Below are 19,467 nucleotides of genomic sequence, written 5' to 3' on the forward strand. Positions count from 1 at the left end.
AAATGAAAGCTGAGGTTTCCAACTTGCCAGGCTCTGGCTTAGTGACCAGGAATAACCTGAAGGCAGGTAATTTCTGAACTAGGGGTTTTTTTTTTTGGCTTGGGCAGCATGGGAGGTCAAACTTGACACAAAAAACGGGCTGTTCTCGTCTTAATCTGGCTGCTTGCAGCTCTGGGTTTGGGTTTCCAGGACAGGCATAGCATGCAACAGTGATCAGAGGTGAGCACCATGGCAGAGTGTCCATCTCCATGTGGGTTCTTCAAAGAGCAGCACGGCCAGCAGCATTGATGTATTGAAGTATTAAGCATGTCACAGTTTTGGATGGAGAAAAGAGACTGTTCAAATATCTGAGCAATTGACAAGTAGAGCAGCAGAGACAAGTGCTGAACTTGCACCCTGTCACCAGCAATAAAACAACTGCTTCACTTTTCAAAACTACTAGAAATAAATTCAGCTTATACTGAGTCTTCAATGCTCTCACACCTATTTCTTGGGCATGTTTGTGCTTCTTTTTTGGCCAGCTCTAGAAAGAACGTAGCTTGCAATTTTAAGGCAGTGAGGTGAAATAATACCAGTGATTACAATGTAAAACTGGTAGTCTCTTTGCCTCCCTGTCCTTTCACCAGCTTGTTTAGATGAAGGCCATGCTCCTTTTGTACGAGACCACGTCCTTCAGCTGTGTAAAAATTGAAAGCCACTGATTTAGGAAGCCAGTCAAGAGCTTGGGGTCTTATTATAAAGCATTTCATTGCAAACAAACATTAATTGTATTAATTAAATTATTTATTAATAGAGATCTGCCTCCAAAGCATCCAAGTTTCTTGTCTCATTGCCTGTACTGGCAGGCCAATGGTGACTTCGCAGTTCTGGTTGCTAGAAATCACCTCCTAAATACCAGACAAAGCCATCTATGATGACACCTGTTGCAGTGACAGCCCTGTTTTGTCTTCTCTTCCTGGATGGAGGAATCAACTTCTTCATATCACCAAGGTGCTAATCCAAACTCTAACAGCATTTTAGGCACAGTATTCTTAAGCTTCATGCAAAGAGCACAGAGACCTCTGTGGGTATCCCTCCAGCTTCTAGGACAGATTGTCTCCCCATCATCCCCTCCTCATTAAAAAAACACCGAGAACAGGAATTTTGGATACTTGATTCTCCTGTCTCAAGCCAGAAGGGCACACTGATAATGGTAATCTTTGTTTTCTTCACAGCTGGGGCATAGATGAAAAGAGCGGGAGGTAATTAAGAGAATATTAAGACTTCATCTTCCAAGACGTTGTTGCTTCTGTTCCTCCTCCCTCTCCTTTCTGTTCCCCATGCGTAGCAAAGAAAGCGGCAGGAGTATTATTTCTCAAGGCCTACACTGACGTCAATGCTCAGGGTATTTATTTATGAAATCGAATCAAACAGTGGGGGAGAGAGGAGTGGAGGAAGATGGACGCACAGAGCTAGCAGTTGCCAAGTTATAATAGAACAGCAATCTCCCAGTATTTTTCTACCCTCTTTCTGGGGGAGGGATGCAGTGCCCAGAGCTTTGGAGGCCCAGGCAAAGTGAGACAGAAGAGAGAAACAGTAAAGACAGGCTTAGCATTGAGAGCAGAGGGAAGGCATGGTAAGGAGAGAACCTTTACAAGGTAAATAGCTCATTTATGGTGCTGGGATATTCAGGTGCTGTCCTTATGCAGTGAGAATAGCACAGCAGGCACTTGCTTTCAGGCAGGTTCTGACCAGGCTCTAGCAGCCCTTTCAACCTTTTCAGTCATTACATAGAAATGTCAGAGGGAATTTCCAGCCCAAGAAATAGACACCCCATCTTTAGTCCCTGTTTCAGGTTCAGGCAGCAAAATGACTGTCTGGGAAGCACAGCACTGAAGTTAACACTGAAGATAAAGTTGCTCCCTGCAGTGAATGAGGAACAGTTTTCTAGAATGTCAGTTTTGTCCATTGGTAGTACCATTTGCAGAAGCATAGAAAGATGAAACTCAGAAAGGGAGAGTAGTTTCTTTCTCAAGGAGGGTACAGGCACCCGTGTACAGCATCCACAGTGAGGAGGAAAGGAACCCAAGGAGCACAGGTGACCATAACAACATGATCCCTTTAGCTTCAACTCTGGCAATCATTGGGAGAAGATGCCTTTGGGCATCTCTCACCATCCTAGAAATCATGCATGGAAATGCAAATGGAAGTAGAGGAGGCTGGCTTTTATCTTTCTCTCACCTGCTTGTTGGCTATCTGGTTAGCATAGGATAGAGCTGAGCAGGGAGAAGAAGGAAAGTGGGAATGGAAATCAAATTCCTCTTCTTTAACTCCCTGGGGTGCTCCAGACTTATTACTGGAAAGTCATCTCTGCATAGCTCCTCTCTCAGTTGGAGGAAATCCTGCTGCATAGCATGAGAGGCAGATGAAGGAGCCCTGCAGGTCTGCAGGCTTGTTGCTACAGCCCCTGCCTTTCCTGGGATTCCCCTGCTGACTTCCCATTGCCATGGATGAAGAGGAGGTGATGCCCTGAACAAATCTCTTCCTTAAAGGGAGAAACCTTGTAAACAGCATCAAGGTGTCAGCCAGCCCCATGCTTATTGTTTTTCCAAAATAAGGGAAGAGAAACATGTTCTGGAGCCCGACTATCTTCAGTTATATAATGACACAAGTCTGGCTGCCAGCAAATTGTTGCTCCAAGCCGGGAAAGACAATTAGCTCGCCTCTCAGGGCGGCGAGCGTGCACAATGCCGGCTTTGTGCCACCCTGCCACTGGCCCTGGCATGTGCGGGAGAGCCTGGCTCACCCATCATCTTTAGAGGAAGAGGTGGCAGAGGAAAAGGAAAAACCCTTGGCTGCAGAGAGACAGTGCCCACACCTCAGTGGGTGTGCCTGTGCCAGGGCCGGGATCCCTGCAGAGGGCTGGGGGGCACCAGGGATCGAGCCTGTCTCTGATGGCTTTCCTGTCCCGGCAGCAAAGGGATGACGGTAAATCGGTTGTCGCGCCACAGGGCAGAGACAGCTCTGACCCCTCTGCTGAAAATGGGATGGGAAGTTTCGGTGTTTGGCTTCCTGCGCTTCCTGATGCTCTGATGGATTTTGGCTTTCACTGAAAATCCTAGTGCTGCCTGCGGAGTCAGTGGAAAAAATGTGATATCTAGAGATGGGAAATACCAAACCCTCTCAGAAATGCACTCACTTGAAAGAGAAAGGTGGTTTCCGGGTGAACTTGCATTCCTGTCCTCGATGGATGTGGATGGAAGCAGAGCTTTGGAAAATTCATAGTCTGGTCTGCTGCAATGCAACCGGCAATGAACAATAGCCGGGTCCTGCTCAGAAACGTACCTGAGCCAAAACAGGCTTCTAGTAGGGTTATACTGCCAAAACTGCATGCCTGACTGAGGGGGAAGGACCTGCCACTTCTGTCCCCTCAAAACGGTGGGGTAGGGGCATGTCACAGAGCTGCACCTAAAGAACATCTCTCAGCTCTCTTACATGCAACAGTGGTCCTGGTTTCAGCAGGCAATGACGCATGAAGAGGAAAGATGGTCTGAAATAAAATACCCAATGTCGTCAACAGCCACACATTAATTCAGTGAAATCGCTCGTTGCTGCAAGGAGTTAGTGAAAGAAAAACACTGGGAAGAGAATGCTGTCTGTGTGATGAATAAGGGTACACATAGCTGCATTTCACAGAAGTGTTGATAAACAACACTAAACCCTCATGCTTTGGAGGAGCAAACTGATGATAGCCCGGGGGGCAGGGTTCTGCTAGCCGCTTGTTAGGTCACAGCTGCCCATTCTGAGCACTTTTACCTCATCCTCTGCAATGTTTAATTAAATACACTACTGCTCTGAACTATTCAGGAGATTCCTGCTTGCCTGGACAAAGGTTCCTCAGACTTTTTCTGTCAAATGAGTGGTAAGAATCCTTATGTTAATGTCACTGGTTGCAAAAGCTATGTGTAAATCTGCACTGCAGATAAAGAGGTACATCCTTTGCTTGCTGAGCTCCATCAGTGATCATGAAGCACACCTGCTCTGCGTGGCCATCATGCAGTTTACTGGGTGTCCAACTCATCCCTGTGGATGTCAGTAAAGTCCTAATGGCAACCATGTACTTGCCTAAGACACAATACTACTCTTGGTCCAGCATGGCAAAAACAGTTCCTTCTGGAAGTGAGTCATATTTCTTCATCTTTCGAACCACTTCAAGCAATTTGTCTTTCAGACTTTCTGACTACAATTATATGAAATGCATCCTTCCTTTCTTTCTATTCCTGGTTTCATGCATGGGGCTATTTTAGGTGCTCAGAGGTCATCATGACACGCACACACACACAGAACGGAGAGCACGTTATGCTTTTGGTAGGTATTCTGCAATGTTCATGCAGGTGGCAGGCTCTTGGTTTCCCTGGGCACTCACAATGGATTTACATGCCAGCACAATGACAGAAAAGGATAAGTTGCTGGCCACTGCCAGAAACTCTGTGAGCTTGTCTACAAAGTGCAGCTTGTAGACATGAATAACCTCACAAGACCCCTGGAAGTGAAGCTGGGCGTAGAGGTTACTGACAAAATTGGGGAGGTGTAAGGGAGGATAGGATCATAAAAAGGCTTCCAGGAATGGCTTGTGCATGTGCACGGCATGGTTAGGAACTGTTCCTCCCTGGGATTTGAGTGCAGGCTATTATTTATATTGTCAGAGCTCTGCCAATGCGTGATGCTTGCAGCATTAGAGCTGGAACTCAAGCCCTGAGCAAGCTGGAGGCTTTCATTCACAAGTGCGAGATGCAACAAGACCCTTTGGAGTCTGAGGGCAAGTGAGGCTGGACATAAAAATAGCCTGAGTCCTTCACAAGGTCCACTTTATGGCTCAATTTCCTTACCAGCTAAGCCAGGTATCTTCAGGTTAGAAAATAAATGACTGGAAGGTATATGAGAGAGGTTTCTGAGCTTGAGAGTGGCATGGGAACAGCGATGGGGCAGGCTTTGCTGTCTCTTCTTGTGCAAGAGCAGACAGCATTACATGAAGTTAGTAGGAGACAGGTTGAAAAACAGATGGAAGGAGATGGCTCTTCTTGCAACAGGTAACAGATCTTTGAATCTTCTTACGAAAGGGTGTTGTGGATATGAGAAGTTTACATGGATTCAAGGAGAGTTCACGGAAGAGAAATCCACTGAGAGTTACTAAATAACGTAGAAACTGTATCTGGCTCAGGAAGCTCCTGAGCTGAAAATAGTTGGAGGCTGGGAGAACACTGAGGGGAACTGTTGTATACCCTTGCCCTTGTTCTTACTCTCCCTAGGCTTCCACTCGTGGGCTTTGTTGGGGTCCAGATGTTAGGTTAGACACATCCTTGGTCTGACCCAGTGGAGCTGATTTTATGTCCTTATGTACCTTCATATTCAAGAGGGATGGGTTTATCCTGTTCTTGCATGGTTATTTCCCAAGCTCATAATCTTCAAGCATCTTTACCCTCTCTATGCTCACCACAGCACTGTGCACACCTTTTTCCAGATTCCATTTGACTGAGCAGCTTAAGATCCTCACTGCTGTCAGACAAATTTCTTGAACAACTTGTGATGCCTGCCATATACATGATCCCCAAGTAGTCTGTCACTCTAGGGGTTTGATGTTATCAAGTGTTTGGCAATAATATTGATGTTGGTCATTGCTACCCCTCTCAACTCCTTGTTGCCCTATTTATTCCTGTCTCAGCAAACAATGTCAAACCTGTTGTGAACCCAACTCTTTGCAGTAAATTATAATTCTGCTCTGGTCACCAGTTTGCCCATTTGGTACCAAGTTTGTCTCTGGAAATTGAGTTCTTATTGGCATCTGTGCTAAAAATTGCTGAAGCTGACAAGACAGTGCATATCTCAGATGAACTGCTTTGTGACTTTATTCATCCTACTTGGGATATGGTTTAAAGGATTTATTTGTAGCGATAACAGTCAGAGCCTTTCTCACCCCTCTCTTCCCTGAAAAACAGTATTTGAAAGATGAGTCTTTGAATAACAACCAAGTGGCCTTGTTAGCCTTCCCTTCACCTCTTCCCAGCTGCTCTTCTGTCTTGGGTTTCTCACTATGACTTTAAGAAACTACTGTAAACCAAGAACAATCAGGATGGCAGTGACCCCTGAAGGGGAATTAGGAAAAAATGATCTGGAAAAAAAAGTAAAAAAATGGAGAAAAGATGTATACCTGGAGCCTGCTGACCCTGTTCTCTCTCCCAGACAGTTAGAAGGCAAAGCATGCATGACTGCACTAAGAATTATATTCTGAGATGAATACATCAGTTCAAGATTTTGGGGACTTCATAGCAAGCCATCTGTTGTGGAAACAAAAACCTTAGCTCTGTCACAGTTCAAAACTTGCTGGGGTTGACGATGTCCAATTATCAGCATGTTTGCAGTACTACGGGGATTACTTGATGCAGAATCATGGCCCCCTTTTGACACACCAACTGTGGATACCCACCAAGGAAGCTTCAAAATATCCAAGTGCTGCTTGGAGACCTCCAAAAGTGGACTACTGTCACAACAGGTGTGGTGGGATTTTTGCCTCAGGTAACATTCACATTATTGATACTCTTTTTATTTTTAACTGGTGCTTACATAATGGCAAAAACTATTCTTAGAATTGGGGAGTTTAATACTTAAGAAAAAAACCCCTTTGTGAGCCATCTCCACAACAATGACTTGTAACAGGGAGGAAAGAGAGCGGGCCAAAATATGTAGCCCTCTTCACCAAATAAGGCCCCTTGTGAAGGCAGCTGCCAAGCACTGCAAGGCTTAGGAAGGACAGGAAGGGCTTTGGAGTGGAAGAGTGAATCAGCATGGCCATCAGGTCACACCCACATGAATAATACCTCTCACTTCCCTTGAATTGTACATTGTGATAAAGACTTAGCTGCCTTTTTTGGTATTCCAGTGTCTGCCTGAGAAGAGTCAGATGTGAAATTAGGTTTCCCGTACCTCAATAGACTAATTTAGTTTGAAGTAAAAATGAGGGCATATGTACTGTCGGGAGCCAGAGGCCTCAAATGACGTCTCCCTTTCAATACATTTTTCTGTATGTGCTTGACGAATCTAAACATCAATTTAAAAGTGTTTTCTTGAAAATTGATCCCAAAATGTAGAAGTTTATCACTACAAAAAACCCCACTGATCATGTGCAAGTGTCTGCAAAAACAGAGGTGATGCCCACACTGCCATCTGCTCAGCTTCTTGGGACCCTGTGGAGGCACTTCTGTACCACTGGAGAAATACTAACTTTCGTTTGTTGCCTCTAAAGTTTTCTGTCTTAACATCTGTGCTTGCCCAGAATGCATCAGGTCTCCTGCCTTCCTTCTGATCATCTGAAGGAGAACCCAGGGCTCATGTTATCCTTCCAGTGTGCCTTATGGCAGGAATGATGCAGAGTCTATATCTTATCTACTACTGGATATTACAGCAGAGATCCTGAGTGAGAACAGGCAAATGAAGCCAAGGACAAAACTTTACTTCCAGTAAAGAATTGCAAAAACCTCATGCTGAAATGTTATGTTTTCCTTCAAAGGCACATAACGGGTTTCCTTCTCACAGAGTGGCATAGATGGGAATTTCCATGGTGACTGTAAGGACACCATCTTTATCTGAATGTAACTCAAGATAAACTTTTCCATGGAAGAGTTTTCCATGGGGCCTGGTGAAGGCTGCTAAGTGTCTCAGACAGTCCTGAGTGAACTTTCTTACACTTTTAAGCTCTGTACTGCTAAAAGAAGCATTTGCAGTTTTGCCACGAGATTAGCTCTGTCCCTTTGAGTGTTACAGATATAGGACTGGTAGAAGACTGCTGTGCCCAGTTAAAAATGAACATGCATTACTGCTTACTTCACTCAGGGGATAGCAGCTTTTAGGAAAAGATGCAATAAAAAAAATGATGGAGGAAAGGTTGTATAGATATTAAGGTCACTGAGTGCAGAGTAAACGGACCATGTCAAAGTCTTCTTCAGGTCCAGATGCCTTATTGCCTTTCCATCTTCAAAGGAACCAGTTCTAGAAAAATTTAAGTCAAAATTGGTGCCAAATAAGATTCATGGACAAGGGACTATGGCATGAGCCTGTCTGGAGTTTTTATACCTCAAAGGATCTATGACAGTCTGACGGTACCTTCAAGAACCTAAAGGAGTTGTAAGATGTGTCCCCAATTTTTCTGCCATCTCATTTTTCACCTGTAAATCCCTGCCACATTCAGCAGCTCTGTGATGTTTGCAAGTTGACAGAAGGCTCTTTTCTTGAAATCTTACAAATACATCATAAACCTTGTTTATCCCACCCACTCTGTATAATGGGAGATGGCACTGGCTAACTCACTGGGCTTATAACACAGGTTTTTCTGCATTGTTTCTCTGATTGCAATCATAAAAACTGCCATTAATCCACTCCTGTTACAATCAGTGCTACCAGTCACCCAGTACCACCTACTCAAGTTAATGGCAGAGCACCAACTGCAGATGCATCCCAAGACTTCCCTCAGAGCATATCATACAGTTACATATTGACATTATTTCCTGAGATGGGACAAACTCAAACCTAATTTTTAATGAAGTGTTATTTCACTTTGATAAGAAATGCACCTTCCTCAATGCACTGCCATGCTGTATCAACTTATTGCTTCACCCAATCATAATAAAACATAAAAAGTGCCAGTTCTTATGCTGCTTGTGGCTTTAGCTGGCTATAGTTTTCCTCCATGACTTCCTCACCTCTGGCCAATGTGTTTTTTGCAGTCATCCACAGGCTCAGCTGCTAAGCCCACAGGAGCAAGGGCACTCCACATCTGGAAGCTCTGACCAGACCAAACTCTGGGCCCACAGCAGGAGACCCTGTGTGGTACCACACTCCTTGCCATCACTATCTCCTCCCAGCCAGCTGGAAGGAGCTGAGAATTTCCAGCTCTCTTGTCCTTCTTCCTTCTGAAAGTGTAATTTCAAGGAACTGTGTCAAGTCAACAGTCTGGGACATAGACCAAAAAAACAAACCCCACAACAAAAATACCACATCAGGAACACCCTGGAATTTCCTAGTGATTGCTGATAGCAGATGAAAGCTGCTGAAGAACAGCATCAATGGTTGTGCTGATTAACCTTTCTTTCCATGTACCAAAAGAGGAGAGACTGTGTGCCTTGAGAGAGCAACATTCCTTTGTCTTGCTCATCTGCCCCTTGTGAAGACCTTTATCTGTTTTTCAAATCCAAAAATGGCTCATAAGAAAATAACTTCTCCCAGCCTCAGAGGTTGTGTCACTATTCTAAGTCTGTCCTCTGAAGACTGGTCAAAATTAAACCGACAATATTTCAGGTCTTTTCCCTCCCATTTATTCCTCCCTCTGCTACGGGGACCCCATTTTAATTAATATTTAGGAAAAGACAGCTGCTTCCTGTTTGTATCATTAATTTATTTTGTTTCCTGAAGGGAAGCTTCGGTGAAAAGAATCTGTGGATAGCTGGAATGTCTTACAAAATATCACTGCCTGCACGGGCCAAGGTTAAATACAATAGCTAGGTTTATTTTTAAATGATCATTATTTTTCTAAATCCATGCCAGAGACTAGAATTCTAGCACACGTAACTAAGCTTTTACAGTAAATTTTGCCTTTCCTACATAACTCCCCAGAAGGGAGACAGGCATTCTTAGTTACAACAAAAGCTAAAACACCAATTTCCCTCCAACTATTATGAAAACCAAGGCCGGAGGGAGATGAGGTGCGGCTCCCTTTCTCCAGTTTCTCAAAACCTCACACTCTGGTGAATTTGATATGCTGAAATCATGCCTGGCCATCCTGATAGCCTTCTACAATGAGATGAGTGGCTCGATGGATGAGGGGTGTGTAATGGATGTTGTTTATGCCAATTTTAACAAGGATTTCGACACTGTCTCCTATAATATGATTATAGACAAAATGATGAAATATGAATGACATAAATGGACAGTGAGATGGCTTGAAAGCTGGCTGAAGTGCTGGGATCAAAGGGTTGCAATCAGTGGCATGTAGCCCAGCTGGAGGCCAGTCACTAGTGGTGCACCTCAGGGGCTGATATGAGGGCCAGCACTGCTTAACATCCTCATTACTGACCTGGATGATGGGACTGAGGACAAGATAGAGAAACAGAGCAGATGGTTGTGGTGCCATTCAGAGGGACTTCAGAGGGCTGGAGGTATGGGTCAACAGGAACATCACAATGTTTAAAGGCGAATGTGATGTCTTGCACATGGGGAGAAATAATCTCAGATGGTATGAACGGGGGACTTGAGCAGCCAGCTGGAAAACAGCTCTGCAGAAAAGGGCCTTAATGTCCTGGTGCACAAGAAGCTGCCCATGAACCAGCAATGTGGCTTCATGTCAAAGACACCAAGAGCATCCTGGGCTGCATTAGGAAGAGCATTGCCAGCAGGTCCAGGAAGGTGATCCAACCCTGGAGAGCTGGGTCCAGTTCTAGGTGCCTCAGTACAAAACACGGATGTGCTGGAACAAGCCTAGTAAAGATTATTAAGGGATTACAACATCTGTTAGATGAGGAGGGGCTGAGAGGGCTGTGACAGCTGAGCCCAGAGAAGAGAAGGCTCAGGGAGGATCTTATCACTACATATAAATATCTGGGGAGGGATGATGGAGCCAGACTCTTCCCAGTGGTGCCCAGTGAGAGGATAAGAGGCCATGGACACAAACTAAAAGAAAGGAAATTCAATTTAAACATAAAGAAATATATCTTTTTTTTTTTAGGTGCGTGTGCTTAGGTTGTTCAGAGAGATTGTGGAGTCTCCGGTCTTGAAGATACTCAAACTGGTCAGGGTTTTGGACCCATTCCAGTTCACCCTGCTTGAGGTGGACAGTTGGAGTATATGTTCTCCTGAGATGCCTTCCAACATCAGCTATTCTAATCTTGTGAATCCAAGACTGCAACTAGAAGACCAGGAGCAAATGAGGTGCGAGAGCTTTTCTGGACTGGCAATGAGACCCAAGTCATAGTGTTGATGCCAGCACTGACTACCCTAGGAGCTGTGAGCTCCACCCTGCACCAAGTCAGGTCTGTTGCAATGTTTTTTGAGGGCTGTTAGCCCATTAGTCCGTTTCTAAGCTCTCCAATCAACCCCAATTCAGCATCTCACTGTTTTAGCAGCCTCATCCTTTCCATTTGTTTCAGCTGAGAGGCACCCACTGGCCCCAGGAGCCTCACTGCTGTCCAATCCTCCTACTCAAAGGAATTATTTGGCATCTGCACTATTGGTCTTTTCACAAGACCATAGATTATGGGAGGTTTTATTTAATGCACCTGAAGTAACCCCTCCCACCCACCCTCCCTGCTATTTTTCCTGATTTCCTTTCTTATGTTTGGTTCTCTCCTTCACTAGGATCTTTCACATGCCAGGTTGCTTTGATGGAAAACACTGCTTGAGAAAGAAAAATTGTACAAGCTCTTTCTTCTAGTCCCTCTTTCTATACTGAGTATAGCTTAAAATTAAAGAATGAGTATTTGTTTTCTTAGAAGAGTATTAAACACTGCAAATTCAGCCATGAGAGGCAGGATATGCTAAGATATACTCCAAAGAATGGTACTGTAAAAGCTTAATAACACAGTGGGCAAGGTTTTATATATAGGGAAAGCTACACTTTATTCCTTGTACATGCACTGACTAAAATGAGTGACAAAATTTCTCCACCCTTCCCTGAGTAAATAACTTCATCTTGAAGTGAAGACTTAGTTTGACAAAGTTAAAAGCTACTGAAAAGCTACTTTTAACAAAAGTGCCAGATAACTTTTGGTGTAAGCTAAGATTGCTGACAGCAGAAGAAAGTGATTGCTGCACATGGGCTTTCGTAGAGGAAGAAAGGTGGGGTGAGCAATGTGCTTGGGAAGGCATGTCCTCCTACGCCACAGAAACGTGGCACCCTTCAGCTACACACAATGAGCAGCATGAATGAATGAGTGCTGCAATTGCATGCAGAAATAATTTCTGTCACATCCCGGGAAATGGTTATTTCCCCAGGAAAGAAATAATACTACAGTGTGCAATAAAAAGCATTCTGTGCAGGCAAGAACCAATATTTATGATTGTGATAGAATTTGAGGTTTGCCACCCGGGGCTAACTGCAACCAGTTGCGATGGTTTCCAGTGTTGCCTGCAGCAGTTGCTGGGTCACAGCTCACACCCCACTGGTTAACACATGGAACCCTGCTACATTTCCCAGCAGCACCCGTGTCAAAGGCTGGGCTCCCACTCCACTGCTGCAGCTGGCTGAGGCACCGTGCTTCAATTATAAAAGACTTGAGCTTTCTTTTTAATCTGGGAGATGGGTGGGAGACTTTTGATGGTACTATTTCCTGCTGGACAGAGAGAATTTAGAAGAAAAATAAAACTTTAACCTCTTCACTCAGCTATGGAGAAGATGGTCTCACCACTAGGCAAGGTTTATTCTGCTGGGAAGCTTGGGCTATTCCCATCCTGGGTATAACACAAGGTCAACAGCAGCAGTCTCCAGGAATATTAATCTTTCACCCCTCAGACTGTGCCATGGGTAATTAATCACTTGATTGCATAACTTCTTGTAAGACAGGAAAAATAAGCTGCCTTTGCCAGCTTTTTGGACAAGTTATTTCACATGCATTTGAACTTTCTTCCAGTACTTGTTGAGTTTTGATTGCAATGAGTGAATTCCATCCAAAGCCTTTCCCAGCTGTGGAGGAGCCAGACAGCATGGAGGCGCATGATGTCCCAGTGCAACACTGGGGAGTGGGTCACTGTGCTGTTTTGAGGGGATCTGTCTGGCCTCCCAATGGGTGGGGGAAGGTACAGCATCCAACAGAGTAGCTCAGCCCAGGGGTGATAGCAGAGCACCACGCTACCCTGTGTTTTACATCTGTATGTAATTGAAAGCAGGATCTGGCCAAGTTGCTGCTGACCCCAGAAAGCTGGAACTTACTTAAGAGCAAGGAAATTCTGGAGTTTAATCCTAGAAAGTGAAGTTGTATTTTGCTACAATCACCTGGGACATACCACTGTGATAGATCCAGCTGCAGGAGACCTTCAGACCCTGGAAATCACGTAAGGCTGTAAGCGATGTTGAGCCAAGTGCACTGCTGGAGTGGCTGAGTATCAGCTAATCCCATCTCCCCAACATACTGTGGGACTCAGTCTTCCTTTCTACAGATTTATTAAACGGCAGTGAAAACCCAAAATATTTTTTAAAAACATTTTATGTCATATGATAGTGAAATGGTAAACAATGCTCAGAGGCTACCTCATGCTTCATGCTCACATGGACACCAATCAGCCCACTTCGAACTCTGAGCCTCCAATTTTGGAGTCATCCCTGGGTACCTCAATACTGGTGAACCTTTCAGCAGCCCTGAGCATTTTGCCACTCTACTGCTGCCTCCCAAAGTGGGTGATGGTCATCCTCTGTAGCTTCACCCTCACCATCTGAGTAGCTCAGAACATTTTCTTCCTGTTCAGCCTTATGTTATAAGTGATACCAAGAGGTAAGCCATGGAAGGAGTCTGAGTTAAGAGTTCTCCTGAGTCCTAAAGTGGAGGACTCCCAGTGATGCACTGAGGAAAGCTGAAAAAATATTTAGTGGCCACAGGAACCAGAACTGGACCTGGCTGATGGATGAAAGTGCTATTGTTTAACAGCTCCTGGAAAAGCAGTCAGGAAGCTTGGTTTGAATGTTCCTACAAAGATCACTTTATCCTTTGGCTCTAGGTAGTCCTTTGGTGAAAACTGAGAAAAGCACTTCCTTGTATTAAGTATTTTCAGATCACTGCAGATGCTAAGAGAGTGGGTAGCTTAGCTATGGCTATGCAGGGTTGCTTCATGCTACAGGTGTTAGAGGTGACACATGAGGAACTGGTATGGTGAAATGCAGTTTTCTAAAGCTGCAATGAGATGGGGACAAGAGATTAGAGCAAAAATCCCATGAACACACAGGCACTCTGCAGACACTGATGTAGAGGACTGATGTAGCTTCTTGATACAGCCCCCTCCACCCTACTGTCCCTAAGTACCTCTGGAAGGAAGGAGGCAGAGAGCAGCTTCTCACTTGAAGAAGATACCAGAGACCTCCAAGAAACACTCTACAGCATTTAGCTGTTTGCTCTGCCTTATGCTTCACAGAGTAAAACCATCTATTAAGTGAGCTGAGATGAGAGCTCTGACATCTCGGCCATGCACATTAACATGTGTTCCTCACCATGCAATGTGTGGCCACAAGTGGGTCATGCTCCATCTGGCCACAGTTAAAGGGCTATCAAGAACAGGTCAGCCACATGAATTTCCTCCAAATCTGGTATTGCACCAATGTAATGACTTGACTGTTGAAATACAGACGAATTTAAACCATGGCCAGGCGCAGCTATTCCCCAGGTACAGTTCACATGAATAAACAAGATAAAGTCTGGGAAGAAAAGCACAGGAAATGGTTCTATTTACAGCTTGATCACACATCTTCCAAAAGCAACTGAGCCAGCTGGACAACTTACTATCTTGAACCACTCTCCTGCTGCAGGATGCTGCCCCTCCAGATTGGTTGGCAACAAACTGAAAGTAGCTTAGAAAGCAACCGCCCAGGCAGTTCAGACAGCGTATCAAAAAGGATAATAACTTCCAACAGACAACAGTGAGATGTAGGTAAGGACAGAATAGAGGGTCTGATGCCTTCAACCAAAAGATGAGTAACACAACAGGCAACTAGATAATTTCGAGACAGCAGCAGAAGAACCAGTAGGAACCAGTTCACCCAAATATCTCATGGTTCATGGACCATGAAGCATTCCAGTTTCCATCTGTGTAAGCCCTGCTGCCAGCTCAGTTTCCTAGAAGGAGAATCTGCTTTAACCAAGGTTTAGCTACTCCCATGACAGGCAGTGCAGAACCAGCTTAGGTCAGAACTTAGGGAGCTCAAAGCAACTGCAAAACTTCTCATGAAATAATACTTCATGTTCTCTTGATGAGTGCAAGAAAGCTTTACCCATCCTCTTCCTCACTTTCTTCACAGCTAATGGAGAAGAAGAAAAGAGGAATAGTATAGTTTAATTACTTGGGGGATCACCTTATCATGACCATCTACAGAGGCTTTGGGACAATAATATGCCATAGATGGGTGCAAATCAGCTAAACTACATTAAAAATAATTTTCAGAAGACTGAACCAGGAGCCGCTTCAGTTCACACGGTTACAGCACTTGCACTTGGTGCATCCAAGCTGAGCAAGCCAAGGATCATGTTTTCTTGAGCAAAATTCAAATAGACAGCTGAAGGTCTGGTCACTGGTCACTGCTGTGGCATCCCTACCTTGACTCTTGATCAGTGGTGCACAAAAGTAGCTTTCAGTGAAGTGTCCACCAGCACCAGGTCCTTGTGGCTCATCTCACAGAGTCTAAATATCAAAGTCCTATGACCTGGGTTTGAAGGAATTGCAAAGGTCAGGAACTATTGCTTTTTTCCTAGCTGACTGTAAATCAAATATTCCATTTTGATAAAATAGAGGTTAAATCACCCAGGATTTTGCACATGCATGTATCAGTTCAGATGTGTGAGTGCAAGCAGGAATTGCTGAGGAGAGCATAATTAGGAAAGCTCTAGGTTGCATAATGTCTGGAGCCTGTGAGTTAACATGGGACTGCTGCTGCCTCATGCATTACAAATTTTCCTGAGTAACTTCATAAAGCATTGGTGGGGAGAGGAAGATTTTGCTTCTCTTATTTACAGAACTGTTTATCCAATGAGGCAACTAAATCAGTGGCTTTGGTGGGACACCTGCTGCCCATAACCGTGTCCCAGAAACAAAAAAATCCATGGAGTCCATTTCGGATGTGAGGAGAGCTGTGAGTGTAATGCTTTTGGCTAAAGATGATGGTATAATGATGACTTTACTGTTTTATTTTTTTCCCCACTCCTCTCTCCCCTCCAAGATGGTTGCAAAAAAAATGCCAAACTCTTTGCTGAAAATGCTGAGGCACATGGAGGACAGGGAGCTGATTCGAGACAGCCAGTATGGCTTCACCAAGGGCAAGTTTGCCTAACCACCCCAGTGGCCTTCTATGATGGAGTCACTACATCAGTGAATGAGGGAAGGGCTACAGGTGCCGTTTATCTTCGACATCCTTCTCTTTAAATTAGTGAGAGACAGATTTGATGAGTGGACTGTTAGATGGATAAGAAAGTGATTGGACTATCTCATCCAGACTGTAATGGTCAATGACTCAGAGTCCCTCAGAGGTCTGTATTGGAGCCAGTGTTATTTAATATCTTCAATAATGACATAGATGAAGGAATTGAGTGCACCGTTAGGAAATTTGCAGATGACACTGAGTTAAGTGATGAGCAGGACACCATCCAATGGGACTCTCATGAGGTTTAACAACACCTAGTGCAGAGTGCTACACCTGGGTTGGGACAACCTTTGGTATCCACACAGGCTGGGGTAGGAATAAGTCAACAGCAGTCCTGCCAAGAAGGACTTGGGGGTACTGATGGATGAGAGGCTGGACATGAGCTGGCAATCTGCGCTTGTATCCCAGAAACCCAATTGTGTCCTGAGCTGTATCAAAAGAATTGTGGCTAGCAGGTTGAGGGAGGGGATAGCTGCCACTATAGTCAACTGCAGTGAGACCCCACCTGGAGTACTGCATCCAGCTCTGGGGTTGCCAGCACAGGAATGACATGGACCTGTTGGATTAAGTCCAAAGGAGCCTTGCCAAATTCATGGAGCACCTCTCCTGTGAGGAAAGGCTGAGAGAAGTGTGTTTGTTCAGCCTGGAGAAAAGAAGGCTTTGGGGTGACCTAATTGCAGCCTTCCAGTGCCTGAAGGATGCCTTCAAGAAAGGTGGAAAAGAACTTTACAAGAGCATGCAGTGACAGGACAAGGTGGAATGGCTTCAAAATGAAAGAGAGTAGTTTCAGATTAGATATTCAGAAAAAACTCTACTGTGAGAGTGGTGAGGCACTGGAACAGATTGCCTACAGGAGTTGGGGATGCCCCATCCCTGGAAGTGTGCAAGGCCAGGTTGGATGGAACTCTGTACAACCTGGTCTAGTGGAAGGTGTCCCTGTCCACAGCAGCAGGGTTGGAACTAGATGATCTTTAAAGTCCCTTCCAACCCAAACCATTCTATGATTCCTTAGATTATTATTGTCTAAATACCTGCTAAACATTTACATTGCTACCTGTTTACAAGGGAATGGAGAAGAAATATCTCAATATTATTTCTAACTCAGACAAGATGAAGATGGGTAGCCCCTATGCAGGATAGTGTTTTAATTGGGTCTTCAGACTGTATTTACCTGCTATGCTTATTTGTTTGAGCTTCTAAGAGGTACTTTTCCCATTCTGCCTAGAATTTTGCCATTTATGTGAAGGTTTTGACATAAAAACTAAGGAGGATGTGAAAACTTACCAGCTACCTGCTAGTACTAGACTCCATGGTGTCATAAAGGTTTTTCTCTCCCATGGATTGCACAGAGTGGAGAAACATATTATGTGGATGGACAGTGAAAACTTAAGAAAGCAAATGTTCCCATCAAACCAATGTGCACATCATTTAAAAGAGCAAAATAAATAGTTCCTTGATCAAGATCTTCAAGGTGTTACTATACTAGCAAAGGGATGTTTGGGTCATGATTGTCATTGTTATCTTCCTTTCTTCAGGCAAAACTTAGCACTAGCAGTGGAATTCATGAAGGTAGAAGAGGATTTCCAGGAACACATATATCTTTCCAGGGATACCCAGTAATTATCTTACTGCCTATATATTCTAGGCCAGACAGTTGAAAATAATAAAACAAACCCTCAAGGAACTTTGCTCAAAATGAGACAGTTGCTGTGAAGACGTCAATGTACTGGGCTAGATGGGTGAGCTGTGAATTTGGCTGCAGAAGTTCAGTAACCAAGAAGAATCAATATTTTGGTTGGGAAATATTCAAGTTGCTGGTTTGGTTGGAAACACTAGACATCCAGTTTCTCTGCTAGGTGCCATTAACCCTCTCACTCTCACACCCCAGTCTGTGCCTAATGGGTATGGAACTGAAGGCCCAGTCTGCAAGTTGAATGGAGCACAACAGTGCAACAGCTCAGTGGATTGGCTAGGATGGAGTGTCCTCTGCTAGCTTGGCTGTGTGGTCACTGTTTACATGTCTCAGGGTCTTTAAGTGTCTCCACTGGCTTTGGCAACATAATATTCTTCAAAATAAAATGTATTTAGCCCACCAACCCGACCTTTACAGAGCAGCTGCTTCCTATCTCCACTGCTGGCTGCTCACTAATGGGTTCCAGAATGAAGAGAAACAAATACCTGTTTCTTGGTCCAGAACTTTGGGTGTTCATAACACAAAGTTGGTCATAAAATTATGATGCCAATCAAGGAGGAGCCTAGGATCTAACTGTCACCTTGGCACCATGCTCTCCCTGTAATATCCCTCACTACTCCAGGGTGCGGTGCCTTCGCTTCCAGCCCTTCGCGTGCCAGGAAAAATGGAGGCAAGAAGAGTAAAAATAGGCATTAAACATAGGACAATTGTTGTCATTGCATGTTAGCAACCTCACCTCCCTGCTGCTGTGGAGATGGCATATGGAGGAGACTTGGGCTGTCCTGCAGCTTTTTTTGGATCACTTTATAAATAGATATATTTTCTGTAGATTGGCTCATGAGTTATCAAGGAGAGAGTTTCTGTTTGCCAAAACACTCCTGGAGCCTGTGCAAACCTTCCTGTCAACCTGAATGCTCCCATATATGTTCACATTGCTATTCATACCACCTTGCAGACAACACAGCTCCTGTAGCACTAGGGAGTGCTTAGTGTGACAGGCTTTCAAACGAGATCCACCATGAGTGGTCTGTCAGCCAGCAATTAATCTTTGACACAAACAGCCATAGGTTGTCCTGTTCAGTCACTTATCCTGCCATCCTGTGGCTATCAGAGCACAGCCAATGTATCTGCAACCACATTAAAAAAAAAAGAACCTCTGATTTCTTTTTGGCAACCTCAAAGAGTAGTGTGACCAGCAAAAGATGAAATCTCCACTTGGTCAGTAATTTTTTTTCTTTTTTTTTTTTTCAAACCATGTGTTAAAAATGCTTTCCTGCCCAAGAAGACTTCATATGAGGGAAAAGTAAAGCTAAGTTACAACTTCTTAAAAATAGGACATAGCGTTTTATATTTTCTTCCCTCCCCCATTACTGTGCAGAGCAACCCCACCCACATGAAACTGCTGTCTGACTCACTCTTGTGTCTCACTTGGAGAGAAAGGCTTTCCACCAACGGGGGCACCTGGTCAAGAACATGACATTCAGGGTGGTGTTGCCTCTTTACACTTCAAATAATTTTAAATAGCTTTATATCTATGACTACAGGGACCTTTGCATACACATAAGCATTACCAATGGAAGAGACATGTTGTCACATCCTCACAGTAAGTAAAGAGATCAGATCTTCTGGAAAATTA

The sequence above is a fragment of the Acanthisitta chloris genome, unplaced genomic scaffold (assembly GCF_000695815.1).
Source record: "Acanthisitta chloris isolate BGI_N310 unplaced genomic scaffold, ASM69581v1 scaffold3997, whole genome shotgun sequence".
NCBI classification, from domain to species: Eukaryota; Metazoa; Chordata; class Aves; order Passeriformes; family Acanthisittidae; genus Acanthisitta; species Acanthisitta chloris.